The following is a 27476-nucleotide window of genomic DNA, read 5'->3' as shown; positions in this document are numbered from 1 at the left end:
TTTCTAACTGTTCTATTTTTATTAACTGTTGTCTGGAGTCATTCTATGTTATTATATATTCAAGTAATGTGAGGTGTGTCACTCATGTTAACGTCAGCACATGGTAACAGGTAAACCATTGAACCCAACCGAACCCAACCACCCCATCAGCTCATTTTAACACGGTTAAAAGTCTTACTCATAGTGATATGAATGACTATAAGTACTTTATACATGGAATTTTACAAACTCCAGTATCAGAGTTTCTGAGAAGGTGATGAAGCCACGCCCCCATGAGAATTGAACATGCCCCAACTATTAAAGCGTAAGCCCCGCCCATTTGTGATGCATTGAAGACACGCCCATTTGTGATGTATTAATGCAAGACACGCCCATTTTTGCATCATAAGGTTACCAAGAGAGTATAAATAGAATCTTGTCACCATAAAGTCTTATTTGTAATTGCAATTTATATAAGGATACTGATTTCCAAAGTATTTATTTCTTGGTTAAAGTGATAGAAAAAAAAGTAGAAATGGCAGAGAACAGAAAGCTTCATCCTTCAGACACAATGAGGACCCTTGAAGAAGAAAATGAATGTTATAGAGAAAGAGTGCAGAAACTTCAGGAAAAAGAGGAAACACTGACACAGGAAAACAAGAAGTTATCTACTGAGATAGCTCAACTTAAACAATTAGACCATCAACGACAAGAGGAAAATGACCAGTTGAGGAGAAGAGTTCATGAAATGAAGAGGGAGCTACAGGATCTTCAGAATCACAATATAAAAAAGCATGAAGACAAAGTAAATATACCTTTTCTTGAGGAAAAGATTTCAAACTTAGAGTTTCAAAAAAGCCAACTAATGTCTCGGCTAGCTGATTTATTGGAAGAAAAGTCTCTTCTGCAAAACAGTAACTGGATGATCAGAGCAGAACTGCTCTTATGTAGATATGGACTAGATAAAACAACGGAAGAAAAAAATAATTTGTTAAAAAAGAATCAAAATCTTGAAAAAATAAATATTAACTTGAATCGTGCTACTGAGCTTAATCAAAACAACTGCGTTATAAGCCAGATGAAAAGGTTTTTAGAACAGCAACAGCGTGAACTGAAAGACATGAGAGAAAAAAATTTAGAAATAAATGAGCTTGTTAAAAAACGAGACAAGGAAAGAATTTCTTGTAGGGAAAAGATAAATGAGCTGAACTCAATCTGTGACAGCTTACAACAGTTACTTGAAGATTTAAAGAAAGAGATTGAAGCAAAGAACGAAGAGATGGCATTATACAAGGATCTGTGTGAAATAGAAAAATACAAGACTCTGCAGAAAAACACTTGTAAATCTAAACTGCAGATGACTGATGCAGAAATGCACGTGGAGCCTTTAAAGGATGATAAATCTCAGACAAGGTGGTCCAGTGCAAAATGGATCTTAGCACTGTCTGCATCCGCTCTAATTGGCATTTGTTGTTATCGAGGAATATAGACTTGGGACAACTTTTGCATTCCTTCAGGATCAATTCTAATATCAAACAGCATAAATTGCAAACATCAAAGAGAAACATGCACAACTTGTTAAGGAGAAAAAACCTTGTAACATTATGTTATGACAAGTACTTTTCACACACATTCAGGCAGGTAGAAGTCCTTAAGTTTAACTTATTTACCTCCTTTATCCTTCAAAGGTTTTCTCTCCACAAGCTCATTGATTTGGCCAGTGAAGACAACTAAGTATTAACTAGAAAAGACCTCTATAGTAATTGTTTATTAAATCAATAAATGAGAAGACATTTATTTACACCTGTCATCTGAGTCAAAGGTTGGTTAATCTAATAAAATATTGAAATATTTTCAGTATTTTACAATAAAGTCCCTGGACAACCACCATTCTAACATCAAACAACATAAATCGCAAATAACAAAGAGAAACACGCACAACTTGTGAAGAAGAAAAAACCTTGTAACATTATATTCTATTTCCACACACCCTCAGGTAGGTACAATTCCTTAAGTCTAACTTAATTACCTCCAGTAATCCGTCCAAGTTTTCTTCTCCGCATGCTCGTTAATTTGGCCAGTGAAAACAACTAAGTATTAACTAGAAAAAACCTCTATAATAATTGGTTAATAAATTAATAAATAAGAAGACATTTATTTACACCTGTCATCTGAAGAAAACTGAGTCAAAGGTTGGAAAATCTAATGAAATATTGAAATATTTTCAGTATTTTACAAGTATAGAAGTCATTTGGAAGATACGAGCCTATCACAAAACAAGGTGTCCAAAATTAGACGATTCTAGAATTTTCTTTGATGTCAGTGTTCTAGAACTGACTGTACCTTCTTTCCTGAGGTTAACATGCCTGTTACAGGGTACTTAAGATAGGAGCGTCTTTTAAAACAAAAAACAAAACAAGGAAAAACAAAATAAAGAAGAAAAAAGTGCTCAACCAAGCACCCTAAAATAAATATAAATAAATAAATAAAACAAAACAAAATACAACCCCTATCCAACCCCCCAAAAATAAAATAAATAAATAAATAACAAAACAAAAAAATAAAACCAAAACAAAAGAAGATAAAAACACCCAACCCAACCTCCCAAAATATAAATAAATAAATAAACAAAACAAAACAAAACAAAACAAAACAAAACAAAACAAAACAAAACAAAATACAACCCCAATCCAACCCCCCAAAAATAAAATAAATAAATAACAAAACAAAAGAAGATAAAAACACCCAACCCAACCTCCCAAAATATAAATAAATAAACAAAACAAAACAAAACAAAACAAAATACAACCCCAATCCAAACCCCCAAAAATAAATAAATGAAAGCAAAAGGCACTGGTAATGGTACTCTCAGAAATGAGATAGGGTTCAATTCCCTGCAGTGCCCTGCTGAATGCATGTAACACTAACAAGCATGTAATATTAAATCAAATTAAAATGACTATTTCAATCAAATTATTTTTAATTATGAAGCACTTTTCCTTCCAAAGGTAACACAAAGTGCTTTATTAGGACATAATGAAGGCTGTGATAAATATAAGATAATAAAATTGTGCATTCGAGGAAACAAACAGCATTTTACGATCTTGATGTCTAAATGATTCAGTGAAAATCTTGTCAGAGAAAAAGCTACATACCAGAATAATAACGCCCCCCTTCCACCCCCTTCTCCCCTCTACTAATGCCACCTTCTCTTTCCATCTTTCATTTCCTGGCCTTTTCACTTAAACTGCTATTTTCTAAACTAATATTCCACACTTATTCCTCAAAATGTGTTTTCTCTACAGAATCTTCTTGGGCCTATATATAGGCTACAGTAGGCCCACTGACTGATTACAAGATTGTAGTGGACTCTTTTGTCCAGGCCTGTTTTATGAGTTTATTTTTAAAATAAATCTGTTGAAGCATGGTTGAAAAGCAATATCTGTCTTTCATTGGGTAAATTTCATAGATTTTTTTATTTATTATTACTTTTGTCAGATTCAAGTTATTTCTGTGACCATTGTGAGATTTTCTTTCATTAACCGAAGGGTACCAACAATTTTGTCCACATGACCCACATTAGTCCAAATTATAATAATTGTTTTTATATAAAACAGTTCATAAAAATAATGACCTAACTGACTGGATCAAGTCTTTGACTCAATCCTCCATCCCCACTGTACATTCTAACAAGTTAAGTTTACTTGAAAATATTTATGAAACCTATTGCTTTAGGACTAACTAAATTGTGGAAAGTATTGAGAAATTATTATATTTGAGTGAGCTGTATTTTTTTTTAAGTCATCATTTAATATATCTCAGTGTAGGTAAATTCAAATCAAGCTGTTACAGCTTAAATACTTTGAGTCACAAGAACTTAATATATTCTGCCAAAATAAGTGTGCATTACTTTAAATTTGTATTACACTACACTTAAGCCATCTTAGTGTCATGCACTTCAATAAAGTTGACAGGAACTCAATTTAGATAATTCACATTAACTTAGTATACTGTAACAAAATAAGTAAACAGTACTTAATTTAAACAAAATTACTGTAATTCCCTCTTTACATGTTTAAACAAAAAATCACTTGACCGTCTCCAGTTGGTTCAGAATGCTGCTGCAAGGTTGATAACTAAATCCCCCAAATTCACCCATGTCCCTCCTCTACTAATCCAGCTGCACTGGCTGCCCATTTATTACAGGGTGCATTTTAAAATTCTGGTTTTTACCTATCAAGGCCTACATGACCAGGCACCTGAATACATCAGGGATCTCCTACAGCTCTACGTGCCCAGCAGGTCCCTGAGATCGAGTCATCAACTGGCTGTTAAACCAACACGGCCGAAAACTAAGGGTGACAGAGCCTTTGCAGCAGTGGCTCCTGTCCTCTGGAACTCTCTTCCTCTAAGCCTGAGATCTGTGGACTCCATGATCCCTTTTAAAAAGCAGCTAAAAACACATCTTTTTAAACTTGCTTTTACTTAGTTTCATTTGTTTTTATTCTCTCTGTATTACTGTTATTTAGTGTTGGAAAGGCTATGCAGAGGAAGAAATGGCCACATTTAATAATAAAAAGCATAAGAACAAATCCATCAAGATTTATTATGTGCTAAATTTCAGAGCATATCTTCCTAGGCTACCCCTCAGCGGTTGGTTTATATCAAAAGACTTCAGCCATGGTGCCTGGGAGTTTTTTTTGTTTTTTTTTAAACAGATCTGAACAACTTTTTCCGAAGTCTGAGAACTGCACCTGAGGTCCGAACGTCATTATGAATGTACTTACTGAGCAGCCGAGGAAGGATTCAGCGGAATTATCTCCAACATACAGAGGCAGACATTGCAGGATAGCAGTGCATCTTGTTGTGATGCCATTGGCCTCATGGAAGAGATAACAAAAAACAATAAGCAGAAGAAAAAAAAGCAGAAAAAAAGGTGCATATCTGCATGTGCTCAAGATACAACATTCATTTACCGGAAATGGACGCGCACAGGGCATACAGGTGTTGTACATGCCCCCCAAAAAACTAAGTACATTGTACTTGATTGAACACGTATGCGGGTAAAAACTTGATGTAAACAAGTAAATTTAAAAAACTAACATGAATTAAGTTTAATGTACTATTTAATCTTTAGTCAGGCAAAAGTTTGCATTTACAGTGCTGACCTGCACTAGGAGAAAGTGGAGAGGAAAAAATCCATCAGAACCAGGACAGAAAACCTCCAACAGAACCAGAACTAGAAAGAAAAAACCTCCAGCAGAAAAAGGATCAGAAAGGAAAACCTCCAGTAGAACCAAAACCAGGAAGGAAAAATCTCCATCAGAACCAGAACCAGGAAGAATGACCTGCTTCTTGGACTGGCTGTGTGTGAGGAGGACAGGAAAGAGGGGTGAACCAGCAGCAGAACTCTAATCCAGGGATTCCTGCTAGAAAGATGAAGAGAAACACAAATGAATGACAATGTCAGATATTTTACATGCAGAGTAAAGAGAGCAGAGAAGAGCCCAGTGTATCATGGGAAAACCAACTAAACTAACAGAAGTATAAAAACAGGATTTTTGATGGGCCAGCATCATGTTCCAGACTGACCACATGATGGCGTAACCATCTGACATCAGACTGATCTGCAGGTGAGGAAAATAATGATGTGGTGTGTTTCCCTCTGCTCTGCTGGTACCAGTTTCTTTAAAAGTATTGAGTTTTCAGCATCTATAAACTAATCTGTCTCCCAGACTTCCTAAGGTTCTGGGACTTGTGATTGATGGATTATGAAACAAAGTTGATTCAGTATAGTTCAAACTTAGGGGAAGTACATGATGCTGCACAAAGCCAGAAGGAAGTGGATCTAGAAGGAAACCTCAGGTTATCAAATGTATACATAGTGAAAAAAAAAAACTTAGTTTGCAGCTGTAGATCAGGTTATCTCTGCTGCTGTTTTGTGTCCAACCTCTCTCTTTATCCTTGCTTTCTTCTTCCTGCTGCAGAACAAAATGGGAATAAATGTGAATGTTTCTTAAAAACATTGCAGGATTACTGGGTGAACCCAGATTCAGAAAGTAAATCACCTAAATTTGATTATTCTGGACGTGTTTGTCATTGTTGGCTCTGGATACAACAACCCAGAATTGTTATCCTCATGTTAGAAAGTTTTTTAGTCTGGATTTTCTCTCAACAAAATCCAAGCAGGCCACAATTAACTTCCATGTAAAACAATTTTACTTCAAAATTTTAGACACTAGAACATTTTAGTCATGTAAAACAACTCATAATATATATGAATATTAAATTAAAAAAATGTTTAAATAAAATACATTAAAAAAATTTGCCTCTATATATATATATATATATATATATATATATATTGTAATATATTGTAACGTAACAATATGCAATAATGTATATTGTATATATATTGTAATCTCAGGACGATGAGCAGGCCCAGCAGGCGCCACAGCGTGGGATGTACGGAAGGCAGGCACCCTACAGGCCCAAGGGTCACCCATTCCCCCCAGCAGAGCCCCGCCCAGGCACCTGACAGGGCCCAACTGCCCCGGGCAAAACCACCGCTGGCCACGCCAACCCAACACCAAGGCTAGGCACCCCAGGGAGAAGAACATGTCCACAGGCCCCCCAACTCCAACCTACTGATGCCAGGCAGCAGGACCCCCTCAGGGCTCCCTCAGTGTGTGTGAGTGTGTGTGTTATGTGTGTAGTGCAATACTGTTAAATGTGGTGGTCTCTAACGTGTAAATAAAATTGGGGGGAGAGGTCACAAAGGGAAAGGATGGAGGAAGGGCCACCTCGGTGGCGCCTGTCCGCCCACCCACGATGAAAGCCACAAAATTTGTTCATGCTACCTGTATGTGTTAGGTATCATTTCAATTAACACCATGCACTCTGCTACAGAGATGTTGCCGACCATTCTGTCTTCACATCCAGATGGTATGAAGATTATTGTCCACACAGGGTCTTTTGATATTCTGAGGAGGAAAATTGGCTCTGAGATCCTGAAAAAAGACTTTTCTCTGCTGTTGGAGAGACTGTGTCAGTTGGGAGCACACCATGTTTACATTTCAGGACCCATTCCTACAGCAGGTAAAGGAATTGAACTTTTCAGTAGGCTTCTTGGCCTGAACACATGGTTATCAAACGCATGTATCACCCATGGGATAAAGTTCATTGATAACTTCAATATCTTTTGGAACTGTAAGGAGCGATTCAGACCTGATGGTGTGCATCCAAATCTAACTGGATGCAGATTACTTGGTGCACACTTGCGTCATGCTGTTGGGACGGCAAACCCAAACATGAGTGTACAGATAAGAGCGAAGGACACAGCAGAGAAGCGATCAACTGCCAGCTCTCCCCCCTCACCAGACCCTCTTCTCCACATCACCCAAGGTCTTAAAAGGATGTCTCTATCCAGGTCTGAACCCCAGCGACCACCATCTACCAAGAAATACAGGGCTCCCCCCCCTCCCCCTCCTCATCCTCCTATTAGATCATCTGTCCTGACCAAGCAGGGCATGGGAGGAGGTTCCCAGAGCAGCAGAATTCACAACAAAGATAACATGCCATGATGCGTTCAGGGTCCTTGCTGTAGTTTTGCTACTACTGACAGCTGTTCTGAGATCAAGCCTGGACCCAGTAGGATTCCTGTGTTAGTTAGTAAAATAAGGAATCGAACACGGTCAGCTTGTGGGGTGAATCGATCTAATCTGTTAACTGTACCTTGTATAACTCAGAATACAACAGAGACCAGTGTAAACTTCATAAAACTAGCTGTACTAAATGTTAGATCTCTGTCCAACAAGTCACTGTTAGTTAATGACTTCATCATTTCTCACAGTTTAGATTTTCTTTTTCTGACAGAAACATGGTTAACAGAAGACACAAGTGCTACAGTTCTTAATGAAACAGCACCCCCTCATTTTAGTTTCATGAATAAATGTCGAAACGGGAGGAAAGGGGGAGGAGAAGCTGCCTTATTTAAAGATTCATTCCAGTGTAAAGAAATGTCATTTGGTGATTTTACTTCTTTTGAATATCTTAGTTTTATTTTAAGGGGCATTCCTAAAATCCTATTTCTAATCATCTACAGACGTCCAGGACACTGTGTAAATTTTATTGATGAATTTTCTGAATTATTGTCGGTTATCTCTACTGATTTTAACCATTTCATCTTAACTGGGGATTTTAACATTCACATAGATAACATGACGGATGGTAATGTCAAGGAATTTTGTTCCATATTGGACATGTTTGGTTTGTGGCAACATGTTAAACAACCGACCCACATTCGAGGTCACATTCTGGACCTGGTTATTTCAAAGGGTGTTGATATTTCTTCTGTTGCGGTCACTGACTTGGCCTTGTCTGACCATTTTTGTATTTTGTTTGATTTACTGATCACTCAGAATGTTCAACCAACCTGCTTCTCCGTTAGGAAGAGGTACATTAATGAAAGAACAAGTGCTAAGTTTGTGGAGGCCATGTTACCAACAACCAGTGCAGAGTCAGTTGATAGACTCCTCGATCATTTCAATCTGAAAATCTTGAATGTAATGGATGCTGTTGCACCGATAAGAATCAAGAGCAACTTGAGCAAACAGAAAACACCATGGAGAAACACCACTGTGGTTACCAGCCTAAAAAGAGAATGCAGAAAAACTGAGCGGAAATGGCGGAAAAATAAACTTCAAATTTACTATGAGCTGTACAAACAAAGCCTGCGTAACTATAACAATGAGTTGTGCAAGGCCAGAGAGCTGCATTTATCTGAAATGATTAACAGGAATGTCAACAATTCTCGCACTCTGTTTGCTATGATTGAAAAACTCACAAATCCTCCTAAACAGATAAGCCCAGAGCTCCTTTCCACTGAGAAATGCAACCAATTTGCAAACTTTTTTAGCCAAAAAATTAAAACAATTAGGCAAAATATTAATTCCACACAGTCAAACAAGAAAATTAGTCTGTGTCTAAAACCCAGAAATAATTCTGATGTCATGTCACAATTTAAAATGGTGAATTTAAAAGTCCTACAAGAAACAGTTTGGCATTTGAAATCAACAACATGCACTCTGGACATGATCCCATCCGACTTTTTAAAAACAGTTTTTACCTCAGTAGAAAGTGATCTCCTACTGATAGTTAACAGCTCACTGGCATCAGGCATTTTTCCCAAGTCACTAAAGATAGCTGCTATTAAGCCACTCCTAAAGAAAAGGACTCTAGACGCCTCTATAATGAACAACTATAGACCTGTCTCTAACCTCTCTTTTATTTCCAAGATTATTGAAAAAGTTGTATTTCACCAGCTTCATGACTTTTTAAATGAAAGTGGAAATCTTGATAAATTTCAGTCCGGCTTCCGACCTCATCACAGCACTGAAACAGCTCTGGTCAAAGTGTTAAATGACATTAGGTTGAATACCGATTCTGGTCAAGTATCAGTCCTGGTTCTGTTGGATCTCAGTGCTGCGTTTGATACTGTAGATCACAGAATCCTGTTGCACAGGCTGGAAAACTGGGTTGGACTTTCTGGAGCGGTCCTTAACTGGTTCAGGTCCTATTTAGAAGGCCGGAGTTATTTTGTTACGATCGGCAGCTATGAATCCGAGCGAGTGGCCATGACTTGTGGAGTCCCCCAGGGGTCAGTCCTTGGACCTCTTCTGTTCAACTTGTATATGCTGCCTTTGGGTAAAATATTACAAAACTATAGCATTAGTTATCAAAGTTATGCAGATGATACACAACTTTATGTGTCTCTGTCACCAGATGACTGCAGTCCAATAGACTTATTGTGTCAGTGTCTGGAGCAAATAAACACCTGGATGAGGGAGAATTTCCTACAATTAAATGAAGACAAAACTGAGATTATTCTGTTTGGTAGCAAAGAGAAGAGGGTCAGCATTGGCAAACACCTGGAGACTCGGGCTCTTAAAATTACCAACCAAGTTCGTAACCTGGGAGTGTTGATAGACTCAGATCTGACTTTCAGCAGCCATATCAAAGCTGTCACTAAGACAGCTTTTTACCAGCTCAGAAACATCAACAGAATTAAAAGTTTAGTCTCCCAGAAAGACCAAGAGAAACTCATCCATGCATTCATCTCCAGTAGACTGGATTACTGTAATGGTCTTTTAACAGGACTTCCTAAAAAGAGCATTAAACATCTGCAGCTCATCCAGAACGCTGCTGCTAGAGTTTTAACCAGGACTAAGAGATCTGAACACATCACACCAGTTTTAAAATCTTTACACTGGCTTCCAGTCAGTCAAAGAATAGATTTTAAAACCCTTCTGATCATTTACAAATCCCAGAATGGTTTAGGCCCAGAATACATCTGTGATATGTTCAGAGAATATAAACCTAGCAGAGCTCTTAGATCCAAAGACTCTGGTCAACTAGTCCAGGCCAGAGTCCAGACTAAACATGGAGAAGCAGCATTTAGCTGTTATGCTGCAAACAAATGGAACAAACTGCCAGTGGAGATTAAACTTTCCCCAAATGTAGACATTTTTAAATCCAGGTTAAAAACTTTTCTTTTCTCATGCGCCTATGCATGAAATCTGCACGGTAACTTTTTTTTTTTTTTTTTTTTAACTTATCTTGCTTTTAATCATTTTAATGTAATTTATTATTTTATTGTGATTATGTGTTGATTATGTGTTGATGCCTTTTACTATTCTAAATATCTGTAATGTCTTTGTTTTATGTAAAGCACTTTGAATTGTCCTGTACATGAAATGTGCTATACAAATAAACTGCCATGCCTTGCCTTGCCCTTGCTAATAGTGCTTTGAATTGAGCAAACTTGCATGCTTGTTAGATGGAAACAGCTGTCAGGGGAGATAGCAAGAGTGGCTCATTTCCCCTCACATATCATTTGCCTATTCCAGTCCTTCTCTAATTGTGACCTCCAAGAAAGTACAAATATTCCGTTCATTTTTAAACTTTCTCCACTCTTTTTCTTCCTGTTTTGTATTCATTGAGAGTTCATGCAGCATAGTGACGGATTTTTGGAAACAGCTGTGCTGTGCACTGTGGCACATTTGGAAACAAGATTGGATTAGTATGAATAAATTATTAATGTCTTGCAAAAAACTGACAGCTGTGGTTGCCAGTTTTTCACCGTAAAAATTACAGTGACAACATAGAGGATATTATGGTATGTATGGTAATTGTCCTGTACATGAAATGTGCTATACAAATAAACTGCCTTGCCTTGCATATGCCATTTCAGCAACCTTAAATTTAGCAGTACAAAATTGTTATTTTTATGGTAGTTTTCTTTAATATTAACAGTTAAACAGTGTTTAAAAAATTGTTAAAAATCTGTATAATTTATGGTAAAAAACTGACAGCTGTGGTTGCCAGTTTTCCACCATAAAAATTACGTAGTCAACATAGAGGATATTATGGTATGCTATTTTGACAAACGTAAATTTTGCAGTGAACAACTGTTATTAATATTTGGAAGTTTAATTTACGGTGAAAAACTGGCAGCTGTGCTTGCCAGTTTTTTCAAAGTAAAAATGTAAGTGACAATGTAAAAAACATTAGCGAGTGTTCAATTTTCAGTTGTTTATGGTATTATGTCGTAATAGTTATAAATCTGTTGCCAACTATTGACATTTAAAAGCAGAAGTCTCTTAGTAACACACAGAACCACTTGTAAGAGATATATGGTATTATCTTCAGCTGCTGCAGTTGGTCACTGTAAAAAATAGAGTACCATGCATGAACAGCATAAAACCCTATAGTGATGGTAAACAATAAATAAATAAAGCTCATTGTACAGGTTATTATCAATAAACTTAAAACAAAAAACTGTTTATTGCGTTTACACATTCTCTGAAAAAAACGACTGAACCAAATTTTCCAGTGTACTCACAAGCAAAAAACAAAAATACAAAATAAAAGAAGAAAAAGACACCCAATGCCACCCCCCCATATATATATATATATATATATATATATATATATATATATATATATATATATATATATATATATATATACATATATATATATATATATATATATACATATATATATTGTTGCAAATATTTTTAAAACATTATTATTCATTTACTCATTTACATTTTTTCTTTACATTTTAGTAACATGCATTAGGCTCTGCTTTTAATTAATAGAGCTACATTATTATATAGTGGTGCTGAGGTGAAAACAGCTTAATTATTATTATTCCTTCACAGCTCACAGATAATGCGTTCGCAAACAGGACACAAACTCATACAGGGTTACTGAGTTCCATACTGAGAAAATAGCAAGGGACCTTGAAACAGGTCTGGGTGTCCAAGCAAGGGAGTTGTGTTGAATATTCTTATCTATTCCCTCCAAGCAGAGCAGAATTATTAAAGAATAGCCTTTGTGTGAATATTGTGGGTATGGAGGAAGGGAGTCAGTAGAAAGGCAGAAAAAGATAGCAAAGCAGAGCATAGTATCTTCTTTCCTTTCACCTATGACACACCTCAGATGGAGAACCTGGAGGAATCAAGTTCCCGGAAGAAAAAGGGACCACCTTGCAAAATACACATTCACATGAATGCGCACCACATGCACGCACAGCCACAATGCATTGTATCAGTATAAATGAGGAGGATAACTTAGGTAGGCGGGTCTTTTGGCTGAACCGAAGGGTCCCGAAACTTCATGTATTAGTGGACCAGAAGCTAAGCTAACAGGCCTCCTCTGACAGAGATATGTATTGCTTCTTATTACTGGCTCAACAAAGAATTGTCAATTCTACTCAATCTCTGGTGTTTGTGCCTTCTTTTAAAAATGTGGATTTTTGAACACTCTTCCTTCTGATGATTTATTTACAGGTGGTGAACAAATCTTTTAAAACCAACCATTAAAAAACTTCAATATATATATAAAACACAACCCCCACCCCACCCCCAAAAAATAAATAAATAAAAGCAAAAGGCACTGGTAATGGTACTCTCGGAAATGAGATAGGGTTCAATTCCCTGCAGTGCCCTGCTGAATGCATGTAACACTAACAAGCATGTAATATTAAATCAAATTAAAAATGACCAATTCAATCAAAATGATGCAGTGAAAATCTGGTCAGAGAAGAAGCTACATACCAGAATATTAACGCCACTCTAGCCCTCCCTTCCACCTCTTTCTCCCCTCTACTAATGCCACCTCCTCTTTCCATCTTTCACTTGCTGGCCTTTTCACTTAAACTGGTATTTTCTAAACTAATATTCCACACTTATTCCTCAAATGTGTTTTCCCTACAGAATCTTCCCCTCATCCGTGTTGTTTTTATTATGACCAGCATTCTTCTTTCTTCATTTCCAGCCATTTCACACATGCCTCAAAAGGCTACTTTTTAGGCAAAGAAGTTTACAAACATGGTTAATGAACAGAGATAAAATAACATGGAAAAGTACAAAGGCTTATTATGTTCTAAAGTACTAGCAATACATTTTCCAACCTAGGGACAACTGATATTAGCCGGGGTATATCGTTGATCACTGGAGCTGAGATTAATGGCGCCTCATAGTTATCTTTCTTTGTTTTGGCAAACATGTTAAAACAGTGCTTTATTTAGATGTGCTTAGAAGTGCTAACATGTGCATATTAACATATCTAATAATTTACATGTTCACTGACTTTGAATGCCATGTAAATGTGTTGAAAATGGGTTCAACCTGAGGACAAAAGACCCAAGCACGATCTGAACAATGTTGCAGATGGACTCCAGAGGGGTGAGGAGGGCACAGACCTATATAAGGTTGACCAGCCAACTGTTCCACAAGCACATGGTTCAGCACACGAGAGCCAGCACGTCAGGTCAAGATATAGCAGCATAGCATAATTTTAAATAAATCCATCATGGGAAATATTATATACTCATTTAACTAAAACCAAAATTCTTATGTATACAAACACCAGATTATTTTAATTGTACTACTTTTACAGGAGCATGCATGCAGCAGAGGCTGCAGTAACTCACACAACCAGCACTTTCTATGCATCCTTTCCTAGTAGAGGAATACGAGTTTAAACATTAATTATTGCTCTAAAACAGCAAGGAGGAATTTGTGTAATTGGCTTGAAGGCATAATCAATGGACTGAATATGTAGTGTCCCATCAAATGTGCTTTAACATGGTCAAGCCTCATGTGGGCAGTATAACAAGTCTTTAAGCTGTGACCCTCATATTGTCACAACACAGTTACAACAAGAAACAGAGAACAAACAAGCAATGCCTGCACCAGGTTCAGCTTATAATCCCTTTTTGTTAGCACTATATTTGCAGCCTGCTGAGTATAACAATCACATGACAAACAAGACACACTATGGCTTACTGCTCATATAGGGTGATAGCAGCAACAGGTCATGAAAAATGAGGGAACACAACAAAAACCAATTCAATTTTCATGCAGCATTAAGTCTACAACCTCAACATTTGACACCAGTTGACGCCCTGAAGACAGAGAAGGGCCCAACTGTAACAATTAGCCAACATTTAGCAGTATTTTGAAAAAGTGGAAACTTTAAAACAGAACTTATTTTGAGGTGTGGTTTTATCATTAACACCTTGCTTTTCTGTGTATGAACAGTGTGAAGTGCTCAGTCATCCCTCTATGCTGCCTTTTTCTTTTATAACCAGACTTTTGTAGCAGCACCAGTGTCTCAACGTGCTGAATCATTTTATCTAGCATTGATGAATAAAGTATCTGCTTCTTAATAAGTCATTTAACCATAAATTATCGTCCTCAAAAGATTTCACAATACTTCTCCAAAATGTTTTTCACACATTAGAGTACAAATATGTTCTTACTTTTAAAGAGCTGCCCTACACCTATTTCATGCACAAGCTAATGTGGGCAAATTAAACGTATACGTTTTGATGTATATTACTTGAGGCAAGTGATGTAGAATGGATGGTTGGGAGGTAAAAAGGTCTGTGAGACACCAATTTGCTGAATTGTGAAAGATCCTCCTGACCAACTGCATCAGCTCTCCTTATATAGAACAAACTCTAAGACATTCCTAAGTGTAATTCCGGACTAAACATCTACAGACGTCCAGGACACTGTGTAAATTTCATTGATGAATTTTCTGAATTATCGTCGGTTACCTCTACTAATTTTAACCATTTCATCTTGACTGGGGATTTTAAATCCATTTTTCCACATCTCCTTATCAAGATACATCAATGGACTCCTGGGTCATTTCCATCTGAAAGTCTTGAATGTATCAAGAATCAAGAATCAAGAATCAAGAATCTTTATTGTCATTGTGCAAGGCACAACGACATTTTGTTTCAGAAGTTCTCGGCTGGATGCTGTTGCACCGATAAGAATCAAGAGCACTTTGATCAAACAGAAAACACCATGGCGAAACACCACTGTGGTTACCAGCCTAAAAAGAGAATGCAGAATAACTGAGCGCAAATGGTGGAAAAATAAACTTCAAATTCACTATAAGCTGTACAAACAAAGCCTGCGTAACTATAACAATAAGCTGTGCAAGGCCAGAGAGCTGCATTTATCTGAAATGATTAACAGGAATGTTAACAATTCTCGCACTCTGTTTGCTATGATTGAAAAACTTACTAATCCTTCTATACAGATAAGACCAGAGCTCCTTTCCACTGAGAAATTCAACCAATTTGCCAACTTTTTAGCCAAAAAATTAAAACAATTAGGCAAAATATTAATTTCACACAGTCAAACAAGAACACTAGTCTGTGTCTAAAACCCAGAAATAATTCTGTCGCAATTTAAAATGGTGAATTTAAAAAACCTACAAGAAACAGTTTGGCATCTGAAATCAACAACATGCACTCTGGACATGATACCATCCAACTTTATAAAAACAGTTTTTAACCTCAGTAGAAAGTGATGTCCTACTGATAGTTAACAGCTCACTGGCATCAGGCATTTTCCCAAGTCACTAAAGATAGCTGCTATTAAGCCACTCCTAAAGAAAAGGACTCTAGACGCCTCTATAATGAACAACTATAGACCTGTCTCTAAGCTCTCTTTTATTTCCAAGATTATTGAGAAAGTTCTATTTCACCAGCTTAATGACTTTTTAAATGAAAGTGGAAATCTTGATAAATTTCAGTCCGGCTTCCGACCTCATCACAGCACTGAAACAGCTCTGGTCAAAGTGTTAAATGACATTAGGTTGAATACTGATTCTGGTCAAGAAGAAGGAGAGAATCAAAGCAATGATGGCAGCTTTGTGCCACAAGCTCATCCCTCAACATGTTCCTGTGCAGCAAGCAGCCAAGATGCCTGCAACTCTGTCAACACCGGATTCAAGCTTCTCCAATGTACAGGACTTCTTCTGCTTTGAGTAGGACAGTGATGCCTTAAGCGCCGTTGAAACTGAGGTACTGACATACCTGAGAACACCTGAAACAGGGATGGAGATTCTCTAACAATTTCCCACAATAAAGGAAATTTCTCTTAAGGAAAATGTTGCTACTCCATCCAGTGCATGAGTCGAGAGACTTTTCAATTGGGAAGTGTGGTGTTTTCTCCAAAGGGAAACAGACTAACTGATCAAAGGTTTGAGAGGTTTCTTCTCATGCGGTACAACCACTGGTTCAAAGGTTAAACCTCAACTCACACTCATTCAGGTCCTTGCTTGTAAGCATTTTTTGTTGTTTTATAACATACTTTTCTGTGTAACAAAACACTAGTTATCTTACAAGTCACAGTGACACATTTCTGTTACATTTTAGAAGACTTATATAGAATACATTGATTTGTTTTGCTGCACATAAGTCTGATTTATTTAAAACTTTTAATGGAAAGCACCTGCTTAATGTGTATGGTGTTTAAGTCAGTTTTATTTTTACACTTGACAGGATACATACGTATTACTTTAAATAAGTTGCTGGCATGCAACTTTATTTAATTTCAGCATGATTTTTCTCAGTCTAATTTATGTAGTAGGAGGGTGTATCCTTCCTAAGTTAAGCTGCAGTTCCGTCTGTGTTCTATCTAATTTCATTGCAGATTTCAAGAAAATTGCAAAATTCTGTGAGAAATTGACTTATATTTTCTTTATGTTTACCTATTGGGGGTTATTGCAGATCTCTTTTGTTTTGTGCAAGACTGTGCCTCTCTTTGACTTCTGTATGTCACCTTCAAAATATATATATGTTGACTTTTCAAGCAGTTACGGGGGTCTTTCTTTTGTACTGTCTGCAGTTATAGCAAAGAAAATCAGTGTAATAACATAAAGAAACTAAGAAGCGACGCAAGATGGCGACAACGGCAGGTGGAACAGGGTTTACCGTAGCACTCCTAACCTATGTGCTATTGCTGGACATGTTCAAGGGTAGCAATATCTATCTTGCTGTGACAAAAAACAACTGTGTCAACGATCGTGAACCTGAGAAATTACATATTGACGCATATGGACAGAGTAATTAGTGAGCTTTGATAAGGCTTCATCGGCGGGCTCCGGTGGACCTACAGCGGCGGCTACCGGGAGACTTGCTCCATCAGTAGGCCCCGGAAAGTCGACAACGGCGGCGGCCAGGATGCTGACCCCACTGGCGCGGTCCAACGGGTCGGCAGTGGCAACGACCGGGATGCCGACTTCATCGGCGGGCACCGACAGGTCGTCAGAGATGGCAGACGGGATACCAACTCTACCAGCGGGCTCAGGCAGGCCTATAACGGTGGGGGCCGGGATACTAACTCCTTCGGCGGGCCCCGGCGGGTCGACGGCAGCAGCGGCCAGGATGCTAACTCCATCTGTGGACTCCGGTGAGCCCACAGCGGCAGTAACCGGGATGCTAACTACATCGGTGGGCCCGAGAGCGGTAAGACTACGTCTACTGGATGGTGGGTCTGCCCCACAAACTGTTCCTCTATCTACAGTAAATCCCTCTCATCAACACCAAAATGTAAAAACCTTGAGAAATCCAGTAATGAGGAGACACCGGGACACAAAGATTTTTAAGACACTAGACCAGGCTAAGTTAATCTGGGATACCCGGAATAAACTGAAAGGATTACTTTGCGGTCATATAAACATTAGGAGTCTATTATCAAAACATGAGCAACTGGATCATATACTTAGTAATTCAAATATTGACATATTAGGTCTAAGTGAAACATGGTTGTCCAGTTCTTCGCCAGAAGCTAGTTTTCACTTTTCAAAGTATAAGGTATTTAGAAAGGACAGAGTTAAAGGAATGGGAGGGGGGGGGGGGGGTCTTGTTATATGTAAAAGACCATTTGAAATGTACACAACTTAGTGTACCAAGTGAGGTATAAATTGAAAACGTCTCAGTAAAAATCTCTCTTTCTCCTGATATGTCTATTCTATTTGCCTGTCTATATCGCCCCCCTTCGGCCAAAGCCAACTTCTATGAACAACTAAAGACAATGCTTAAACACCATACAATACACAATAAAACGAATGAAATAATCGTGATCGGTGATTTCAATGTCAACTGAGACTCCAAGAAGGACAGAAAAACACTAAACACTAAAATCACTAAACATTCTAAAACAATTATAGATTTAATATTCACCAATAGACCTGAATGGATACTGAAATTGTACAACCTCTTAACTGGCCTTTCTGACCATAATATAATACTCTTCTCTAGGAAACTCACCAAATCACGATTATTTAATTCTATAAATAACAGTTCCTCATACAAATTCATACACAAAAATCAAAGACAAAATGTAACTACAGCCCATCATTAAATTGGGACCCAATATTATCAAATGATGATCTAGAAGTCAGTTCTAGAGAGTTCCTCAGTGCTGTTAAAGATGTCATATCATCCTATACCACCAGAGGGAGGCACAAACATAACAAAAGATGCCACTTGCCATGGGTTAACAAAAAATGGAAAGATCTTATGAAATGTAGTGATCAGTTACTGAAACAGTACCTGAAAACAGGTCTAACCATAGATCGGCAAAGATTTACACATATGAGAAATAAAGTAACGCAGACTCTAAGACAGGCTAAAGCTACCTTTTTCATGACGGTTATAGAGAATGCTAAAGGGAATGGTAAACTAATATGGCAAACTCTACATAAACTAATTGGTAATAAGCCAAAAAATAACACCAGTAAGGCAATGGAAATTCAAATAAATAACTCCATAATTAGGGACCCTTTTACCATAGCAATAAATTTGAACAACTTCTTTATAAATTCTGTGCAGGAACTCACGAAGCACTTTAGACCATCGGTTTGTATTGACAACATCATTGATTCTGACCAGCAAGTCTTTAGAATCACTGATATATCTGAATATGAAGTAGCTAAAATCATTACTGGCATAAAAAAATCAAAAGCACTTGATGTTTTTGGATTTAATACCTGTATATTGAAAGAGCACAAAGATTCTTTAGTATGTCCAATTACTCATCTATTAAATATGTCTTTCAGGGGATCAGTTGTACCAGTGGTATGGAAGATAGCGGCCATAACACCAGTTTTCAAAGCAGGGTCCAAAAAAGACATAACTAACTATCGACCAATAGGTATTTTACCCATCATATCCAAAATAGCTAAGAAGTGGGTGGTTAAACTCTTAACAGAACATCTAGAGAATATACACCCCTCACTTCACCCATTACAATGTGGTTTCCGACGTCACTACTCCACGGACACTGCAATGTGCATGTTAATTGAGAACATAAAAAACTTACTTGATAAGAATTTCTGTGTCGAAGCCAGCTTTCTAGATATGAAGAAAGACGCAATTCAATACAGTATATCTGATCAAGCATTGGCATGGATTACCTCATATTTAACACATAGAAAACAGTATGTAGTAGTGAATGGTGTCAAATCCCCCTGCCTGGACTGTAATATTTCAGAATCCCGCGGGGGTCGATCCTTGGACCTGTTTTATTCTCATTTTTTATCAATAACTTACCGAAAGCATGTCCAAATGTATTTTCCCAGATGTATGCGGACAATGCTATTATTATTACTCAGGCTCCAAATGTTCAACAAGCCGCTAATACAGCTGCATTGTCCTCTGTAAACAAATGGATTACCGACTCTTGCCCCTCCCTAAATACCAAGAAGGCTGTTTGTATGTACTTCTCAAAACGTAACTTGCAGATACCTCAGTCTCATGTATTTTTAAATGGTACAGAACTTGATTTGGTAAAGGAATTTAAATACCTTGGAGTAACTTTGGATCCCACATTAACATTTAAAAGTCATGTAAAAAAAAGTAGCACAAGTAATCAAATTTAATATCCAAAATTTCCGACACATCAGAAACATCTTGAACTTAAATGCAGCCAAGATGTTTTTTTATTCTATGATCATTTCTCACATGGACTATTGTATAACCAGTTGGTCACTTGCCTGTCCTACAACTATTAAAACTCTGGAAACTCTATATAAAAGATCACTGAAAATACTTGATGAAAAACCAAAATCACATCATTATTGCAACATTTTAAGAAAACTCAAGTTTTAAAATTTTCAAAATATGATACACTTAAAAAATGCTTGTCTGATTTATAAGGTGCTACACTCTCTAGCACCCCCACCACTGGGAGATTTCATTAACTGTGGCATTAGTGAACAGAGGACAACGAGAGCCACTACTAGAGGAGATGTGATAATCCCACACAGACGTACCTCATTTGGCCAGGGTGTGTTATCTGTCAAAGGTGGAAAGCTATGGAATAGTCTGCCACAAACCATAAGACAGTGTCCAACATATAACTCATTTAAAACCCAATTAAAAAGCTGGCTTTGGTCGAATCAGGAGTGCACCCACAAGTAAAATGAACTTTAATTTACGATAAATAAAACTCTAGATGGTTTTATAAGTATGTAGTGTTCATTGAGCCTTGATAAGTAGGAGGTTGGTAATTGTATATGTGAGTCTATTGTTTTAGATAAAAGAATGTGTATATTTTTGTATATTTTTATAAGTGATGTGTAAATATTAAGTGTTTTTTTTTTCTTGTCTTTATATATATATATATATATATATATATATATATATATATATATATATATATATATATTGTATATATTGTTCTCCCATTTCCCCCAAATCCCCGGACAATGGATGGAAAATAGCATTTTGCTGTAATCTGGTATGTTTACATTCATGCTATATAAGCCTGTCTGTTCATTGGCATGCACTGTCCCACTCAAATAAATATATAAATATAAAAAAAAAAACATTTTTTTTTTTTTTCGCTTAAGCCTGGTACACACATAACAATTGTTTTAATCTTGTGAGATTTTTTATCTGGTCAAGACCCCACACGTGAAGATAAAAAAAATCAGTTATGATCGTACTGTGTGTGGTGTGCTCTGAAAATGTAATCACAGAACAACACACACATGACGATGCTGTCTAGTAACTCAAATACAATCTAGTCCTCCGAGCCGGACAAACATTGAAACGTAGAAGAAGAACCATATCAACAACCAGCAAAAAACAAAGAAGAAGAAACATAGTAACAACCGGCAAACAACAAAGAAGAAGAAACATAGTAACAACCGGCAAAAAACAAACAATCGAAGAACACAACACACAGGATGGAAGAGGATATATAGGATGAGGGAATGATGGTGGTCTTGGGACTATTGTAAAAAAAAAAAGCCAGAACTGAAAACAATAACAGACTGGAGACGGCGTGAACACGGACATTATTTACTTGTTCCTTGCTCCCCAGCCAGCTCGCTCTCTGATTGGCTACATTCCGTGCCACATCACCACCCACACAGTCACAATGCACGAGTCGTCGGCGTTCTTCATCGAATCTGTACTAAAATATTAAACATGTTTAATGTTCCCAATTGTTGGCTATGACCCGTTTCGGAGCGGATTATCGGGACAAATCGGCTCGTAACACACCACAGACCAAATGAGGATTGAACAGGGATATCTCACAATGATTGGGCGTTTGCGTGTTCAGGAAGAGGCAAAATCAGGGCAAAAACAGCCCAAATATCGTTATGTGTGAACTAGGCTTTAGTAGTCATAATGACAATTTTCTGTTACATTTCATTTCACAACATTTATTTTATTTAAAATGCAATGTGTTTCTCAGAATAGGCTGTTTAATATTATTTTTTAAGAAAATGTTGTGGACATATAAATCAGCAGTTGCTTAATGAGTATGATCTTGCACTTTATTTATATTTATTAATTTCAAATAATTCGCTAGCCTGCCTTAAATAAACTAAATTATTTTGTGTTTGTGTTGTATTTTATACAACAGTGAAATTGATTTATATGAACATTCATTGGAGCATTTTTAACAAAGTTCTTTAAAATAGTAATTAATTACTTTTTGGTGTAAGTAATCAGCAAAGTAACTGAGTTACTTTTTGAATGAGGTAACTAGTAACTGTAACTAGTTACTATTTTTCAGTAACTAGCACAACACTGCTAGAAAGTGACATTTTTGCCCATTTTTCTTTGCAAAATAGGTCAAGCTCAGCCAGATTGGAATGAGAGCATCTGTAAGCAGCAGTTTTCAAGTCCATGGGATTTCGTCTGGACATTGACTTGGCCATACTAATACATGGTTATTCTTAAATCTAAATCATTCCATTGTAACTCAGGCTTTGTGTTTATGGTCATTGTCTTGCTGGAAGATGAATCTACTTCCAAGTCTCAAGTCTTTTGCAGCCTCGAACAGGTTTTCTGCCAGGATTGCCCTTTATTTAGCTCCATCCATCTTCCCATCAACTCTGACCAGATTTCCTGTCCCCACAGCATCCCCACAGCATGATGCTGCCACCACCATGTTTCACAGTGGGGATGGTGTGCTTAGGGTGAGTTCAATTTTCACCTTCTTCCACATGTTTGCGGGATCCCCTACATGGCTTGTGGCAAACTGCAAACGGGACTTCTTATGCCTTTCTTTCAACAATGACTTTCTTCTTGCCACTCTTCCATAAAGGCTAGATTTATGGAATGCATGACTTATAGTTGTCCCATGGACAGATTCGCCCATCTGTGCCATAAGTTTCTGCAGTTTCTCCAGAGTGACCATGGGCCTTTTAACTGCTTCTCTGAACAGTGCTCTACTTGCTCGCTCTGTTAGTTTAAGTGACGGCCATGTCTTCATAGGTTTGCAGTTGTGCCATACATTTTCCATTTTTGGATGATGGACTGAACGGTGCTCCTTGAGATGTTCAAAGCTAGGATATTTTTTATAACCTAACACTGCTTTAAACAACTTTATCCCTGTCCTATCTGGTGAGTTCCTTGGTCTTCATGATGCTGTTGTTTTCTAACAAACCTCCAAGACCTTCACAGAACAGGTGTATTTATACTGTGAGTAAATTACACACAGGTGAACTCAATTTACTAATTTAGTGACTTCTGAAGGCAGTTGATTGCACAGCATTGTATTCAGGGATATTAAAATACAAGGGCAAGGCAAGGGCAAGGCAGTTTATTTGTATAGCACATTTCATGTACAGGACAATTCACAGTGCTTTACATAAAACAAAGACATTACAGATATTTAGAATAGTAAAAGGCATCAACACATAATCAACACATAATCACAATAAAATAATAAATTACATTAAAATGATTAAAAGCAAGATAAGTTAAAAAAAAAAAAAGTCACCGTGCAGATTTCATGCATAGGCGCATGAGAAAAGAAATGTTTTTAACCTGGATTTAAAAATGTCTACATTCGGTGAAAGTTTAATCTCCACTGACAGTTTGTTCCACTTGTTTGCAGCATAACAGCTAAATGCTGCTTCTCCATGTTTAGTCTGGACTCTGGCCTGGACTAGTTGACCAGAGGCTTTGGATCTAAGAGCTCTGCTAGGTTTATATTCTCTGAACATATCACAGATGTATTCTGGACCTAAACCATTCTGGGATTTGTAAACAATCAGAGGGGTTTTAAAATCTATTCTGTGACTGACTGGAAGCCAGTGTAAAGATTTCAAAACTGGTGTGATGTGTTCAGATCTCTTAGTCCTGGTTAAAACTCTAGCAGCAGCATTTTGGATGAGCTGCAGATGTTTAATGCTCTTTTTAGGAAGTCCTGTTAAAAGACCATTACAGTAATCCAGCCTACTGGAGATGAACGCATGGATGAGTTTCTCTTGGTCTTTCTGGGAGACTAAAAAAGGGGCTACATACAAATGCACACCACACTTTTCAGATTTATAATCATTTAACATTTTGAAAACCATGCATCGCTTTCCTTCCACTTCACAATTATGTGCTACTTTGGGTTGGTCTATCACATAAAATCTCAACAAATATATTCAAGTTTGTGATTGTAAGTTCACAAAATGTGGAAAAAGTTGAATGGGTATGAATACTTTTTCAAGGCCCTGTATAGATCACATTTAAATATCCACTTTTAACTTTTTTGACTTGAGTATTAGACATTTAGGATATTTGACTGGTATTTGTCAATAACTGTTGGTCAACATCTGTTGTTTTGAATCTACTTAGAAATAAACTTGACTTGAAATGCTTGGATGTTTTCACTAGCTTGCTTCTCACCATAAATAATGCATTCTGGCTGAGTCCTTGCCTTAAAAAAACAAAGTAAAGATAACTCTCAGCTCATACGTTTACTTTTCTTTTAATAGAATCAAATCATCTGTTCTAGTATTTCTCAGATAAGTTTTATTAATGAAATAGTTCAGGAAAAAAATTACAGTTACCAGAATAGACATGAACCATTCCACTACTTTAGCTCCACCAGCTAACTGACCTCAATAAACCACAGTACATGGATGAAAATAGGTCTGATGCACAAGGTGTGAAATACAATATAGCTTTTTTTAAATTTTTGACTGAGGATGTGTTTTAACATATTGTACAGCAGATTTTAATGACTCCATTTATTCACTTAAAGACCTGGACTTTGTTCTAAAGTTTTTTCAGGAACCTAAAACATTGAATCCATGTGAACAAAACATTCGAATAATAAAAAAGTAAGCAGATACCCCTCAACTCGTCTCTGTATGGATGTCACACCCACTCTGTTGTAGTTACAACTTTGTGGACCCCTTGGTGCTGTTTGGGAAGCCCGTTTATTATGTTCCTGGTTGCTTCATTCCTCATGTAAAGTTACAATAATAGAGAAAAATTAAAAATGGAGAGTGATAATGAATGACGGTTATACATGTGGTTGAACATGATGAACAGAAACACAGATCCACCAGTGTTGTAACGCTGGAAGCTTCATTGTGTCCCTGAATCAGTCCAGGAGTCATCAAACGTTCTTGGTGCAGACGGATGGATATTTATTTTCACAATAAAAGTCATCCCAGCAGCTATTTACTGTAAGTACCAAAAACACAGAGTCACTCAATGCTGTATAAACCAAAACTTCAGGATGATCTTATGACTGTATGAAAACTCATTTTATATCCAGACAATAGCAGCTGTGTAAAAATGAAATGAACATCCTGTAAATCTCTAGTCAATCATTAAAACTGTGTTTTACCTGAATAATTTATTTGCAAGCAATGCTGCCCACTGTCACTGGGCTCTCCAGGGCAGCAGCTTTTGAACCAAATTTTGTTTACCACCAGTCCAAGACCAGAAACCTTATAGGACAGATCAGAGAAGAAAATATTTGAATATATACAGTATATATTTTTTTAATGGCTTTCAGTAGAAATAAGATCTTTGATTTGAATTATATGCCTGCTTCAGATCAGAACCGTTAATCCATGCAGGACAAGTAAAAAAAAAAAAAAGAAGAAATATGCAGATCCTTTATTTGTCAGTGCTAGATTACATAGTGAAATGATTCAGCACATTGAGACACTGCTGCAGCAACAAAAGTCTAGTTAGAAACTAAAAGGCAGCATAGAAGGATGACTGATGACTGAGCACTTCACGCTGTTCATACACAGAAAAGCAAGGTGTTGATGATAAAACCACACCTCAAAATAAGTTCTCAGTTTCAAAGTTTCCACTTCTTCAAAATACTGCCAGGTGTTGGCTAATTGTTGCAGTTGGGTCCTTCTCTGTTTTCAGGGTGTTAACAGGTGTCAAATTTTAAACTTGTACACTTAATGCTGCATTGAAATTGAACTGGTATTTGTTGTGTTCCCTCAGTTTGCATCACCTATTGCTGGTGGCACCTTTGACCTGATGTGAGCAGTAAACCACAGTGCCTCTTGTTTGTCATGTTAATGTTATAATTAACAGGCTACAACCACACTGCCTACATGACAGATTATAAGCTGAGCCTGGTGCAGCCTTTGCTTGTGTGTTCTTTATTTAATGTTTGTAACCAGCGACTATGAGGTTTACAGCTTAATGAGGTCTTACAGCCTTACAGGCAAGCCCTCATTTTGGTACAACCTTAATATTTTATATGTCTTACATTATTTCCTCTGGATCAGGGCCAATATTATATTAATTTAAAAAATTTAATTTTAGTCAGCTTTTGAAGGAAAATTGTGTACCATCAGTACAGACACCTTCCTAAAGGACAGATCAGAGAAGAGAAATGTTTGAATATTTTATCAAATGGTTTACAGTATGATAGAAACATAAAGGAGTGGAGTCACTGAGAACAAATACAAAACAACTTCATGTTTCTAGCAGGATTCATCATTCTTCATCTGTCTCACCTCAGCTTCACTCCAGCTCATAGGTGTCAGAACGTAGCCGAAACAGCGACCGTTGATTTTAGTCCAGTTATCAGGACAAGTTGGGGCCCATTTTCCTGAATCAAGAATCACCAAAAGAATCGAGAGCAGCAGTTTTCAGTTTCCATGTGAAAATGTGTTTGGACAAAATACTGAAGGACACGTTTTTCCCAATGTGCTCCTGTCTTCTAAGTTCATTTGCACATGTATCTGCTAAATGAATGTGATGTAATTGTAGGTTCTTTAGAAAACATAAAGTATATTTTGTCTGAGAAAAAGCTGGATGGACAGCTAATACTCAGTAGTAGCTCCAGTCAGAGTCATCACAGCACACAGAAGTAAAGGGAGAGTCTGGATCTTCATGATGGACCGAATGCAGGTTAAAGATGACGATTACCTTCAGATAAAGGCATTTTAAGACATGCACGATGACGGGATGCATGCTAGAGGGCAGAAAAAGTTGAAAGTTTTGATGGTAAAAGGGAAATTTAAAGTCTCACAGTCAGTGTGGCTGAAAGGACGACTTTGGTTTGTAGAGTTTTACTTAAAAAGTTCATGTGTGGAGAGAACGAGAGGCAGGTTTGTGCACAGATGTTGTAAACTGTATATAATACTGTACAAAAGTGTTTCTGGAAACAGACTAAGCTGCAAAACTCAGCAACCAAAAACAAAGAACTAACTGTTATATGGGATCTAAGAACCAATGCATCAGTACTGACCACAAATAAGTAATGATGTTGTTAAGAGACAACCAATGTTAGACAGTGCAGAATCCCAGCAGGGAAAGGATGCAATCTGTTGGTTGACATGCAACAAATTTGGCTCCTTTCTCAGGTAATTACCTCCAACTTCTCAATGAAAATGAA

General features: G+C 37.2%; 1 long non-coding RNA gene across 1 annotated transcript; it reads left to right on the top strand.

Annotated features, from left to right (window-relative positions):
- Window positions 1-13: 13 nt before the first annotated feature.
- Window positions 14-27016, top strand: LOC121640230. The gene is made up of 3 exons (XR_006010415.1): window positions 14-30; window positions 16457-16462; window positions 26913-27016. It is a non-coding gene; the product is annotated as an uncharacterized LOC121640230 (long non-coding RNA).
- The last annotated feature ends 460 nt before the right edge of the window (window positions 27017-27476 follow it).

This window comes from Melanotaenia boesemani, chromosome 5 (genome assembly GCF_017639745.1).
Source record: "Melanotaenia boesemani isolate fMelBoe1 chromosome 5, fMelBoe1.pri, whole genome shotgun sequence".
NCBI classification, from domain to species: domain Eukaryota; kingdom Metazoa; phylum Chordata; class Actinopteri; order Atheriniformes; family Melanotaeniidae; genus Melanotaenia; species Melanotaenia boesemani.
This window is presented reverse-complemented; position numbering and strand designations above follow the sequence as displayed.